The 2471-nt window shown below is 41.9% G+C and overlaps 1 non-coding gene across 1 annotated transcript; it reads left to right on the top strand.

Moving 5' to 3' along the window:
* Window positions 1-1897: 1897 nt before the first annotated feature.
* On the top strand, window positions 1898-1970 carry TRNAK-UUU (transfer RNA lysine (anticodon UUU)). The gene has a single exon. It is a non-coding gene; the product is annotated as a tRNA-Lys (tRNA).
* Window positions 1971-2471: the final 501 nt, after the last annotated feature.

The following is a 2471-nucleotide window of genomic DNA, read 5'->3' as shown; positions in this document are numbered from 1 at the left end:
TTTTAAGTTTGCAGAAATCTTTTGGGAATAACTAGTTTTTACTTTGAAGAAACATTTATCGGAAGTTTAGCAATTCTTTCTATTTTAACTCAGGCTCTCCCCTTGGAACCAATGCATGCCTCTGGACCCGTTATGGCTTTGACTCTAAACAAGGCTCTCCTGGGGACTTCCCTGGTGGTCCAGTGGGTAAGACTCCGCACTCCCAATGCAGGAGGCTCGGGTTCGACCCCTGGTCGGGGAGCTAGATCCCGCATGCATGCTACAACTAAGAGTTTGCATGCCCCAACTAAGAAGCCTGTGTGTTGCAACTCTGAGCCTGTATGTCACAACTAAAAGATCCCACATGCCACAACTAAAGATCCCAAGTGCCACAACGAAGAGCTGGTGTAGCCAAAATAAATAAATAAATAAATATTAAAAATAAAATAAAATAAACAAGGCTCTCCTTCTTTGCTCAGGCAGTACTGTGAGGGATTTCCCAGCTACCTGTGTGAACCTAAGAAACTATAACTCTTCCCTGTAAAAATCCCTGTGTTTGGGACTTCCTTGGTGGCGCAGTGGTTAAGAATCCACCTGCCAATGCAGAGGACACGGATTTGAGCCCTGGTCCGGGAAGATCCCACATGCCGCGGATCAACTAAGCCCGTGCACCACAACTACTGAGCCTGCGCTCTAGAGCCCACAAGCCACAACTACTGAAGCCTGTGCCTAGAGCCCGTGCTCTGTAACAAGAGAAGCCACCCTGGTGAGAAGCCCACACACCGCAACGAAGAGTAGCCCCGTTCATTGCAACTAGAGAGAAAGCCCACGCACGGCAACGAAGATCCAACACAGCCAAAAATAAATAAATAAAAATAAATAAATAAAAATAAAATTAAAATCCCTGTGTTTGAGCTCATAAAACTCAATAAAAACAAAAACAAACAAAGAAAACAAGCAACCCAATCGAAAAATGGGCAGAAGACTAAATAGACATTTCTCAAAGAAGACATACAGATGGCCAACAGGCACATAAAAAGATGATCAACATCACTAATTATTAGAGAAATGCAAATCAAAAGTACAATAAGGTACCACCTTACGCTGGTCAGAGTGGCCATCATTAAAAAGTCTACAGATAACAAATGCTGGAGAGGGTGTGGAGAAAAGGGAACTTTCCTACACTGTTGATGGGAATGTAAATTGGTGCAGCCGCTATGGAAAACAGTATGGAGGTTCCTCAAAAAACTAAAAATAGAGTTGCCATATAATCCAGCAATCCTACCCATGGGCATATAATTTAAAAAGATACATGCACCCCTATTTTCATAGCAGCACTATTCAGAATAGCCAAGACATGGAAACAACCTAAATGTCCATTGACAGATGAATGGATAAAGAAGATGTGTACATATATACAACGAAATACTACTCAGCCATAAAGAAATAATGAAATAATGCCATTTGCAGCAACATGGATGGAACTAGAGACTATCATACTAAGTGAAGTTAAGTCAGAAAGAAAAAGACAAATATCATGTGCTATCACTTATATGTGGAATTTAAAATATGACACAAAAGCACTTACCTACGAAACAGAAACAGACTCACAGACATAGAGAGCAGACTTGTGGTTCTCAAGGGGGAGGGGGGTGTGGGGGGAGGGATGGATTGGGAGGTTGGGATTAGCAGATGCACACTACTATATATAGAATGGATAAAGAGCAAGGTCCTGCTGTATAGCACAGGGAACTATATTCAGTATCCTCTGTTAAACCATAATGGAAAAGAATGTGAAAAAGAATATATGTATATGTAAAACTGAATCACTTTGCTGTACAGCAGAAATTAACACAACATTGTAAATCAACTATACTTGAATAAAAATAAAGTAAAGAAAAAAATCCCTGTGGGGAATTCCCTGGTGGTCCAGTGGTTAGGACTCAGCGCTTTTACTGCCAAGGGCCTGGGTTCGATCCCTGGCCAGGGAACTAAGATCTTGCAAGCCACGCAGTGCAGCAAAAAAAAAAAAAAAAATCCCTGTGTTTGAATCATTTCAAAGAAACATAGAGCATAGATCACAGTAAGGTTCACTTCAGGATAAGCTGTGTGGTATGAGTCGGGGGCACTTGGGAAAACTCCCTTCCAGAGACTGCTTTTCCTTTGTTTTTCCACAGAAACTGGGATCCCATTATTAGATAAGCATGATTCTGGCACTAATTCTGATGGGTTTTTTCCACCACACTAAGCAATTCTCCGACACCAGCTGAGTGTCCTGCAATTCAACTCAATTCTGACACTATCTGCCCAAAGATAGCATCAGATCCCACAGGTTAAGGGCTCTGTCCTGCAAGACTGTCCCTACTTCAGATGCCAATCACAAGTCCAGGTTGTTACCTGTGCTTCTGACCCAACAGCTATAAATTAGAGGTTTCCATGACTCCCTTCTTGGGTTCGATTAATTTTCTAGAGCAGCTCACAGAACTCAGATA

The sequence above is a fragment of the Eschrichtius robustus genome, chromosome 1 (genome assembly GCF_028021215.1).
Source record: "Eschrichtius robustus isolate mEscRob2 chromosome 1, mEscRob2.pri, whole genome shotgun sequence".
NCBI classification, from domain to species: Eukaryota; Metazoa; Chordata; class Mammalia; order Artiodactyla; family Eschrichtiidae; genus Eschrichtius; species Eschrichtius robustus.
Note: the sequence above shows the minus strand (reverse complement) of the source record. Positions and strands in the feature narration are given on the sequence as shown.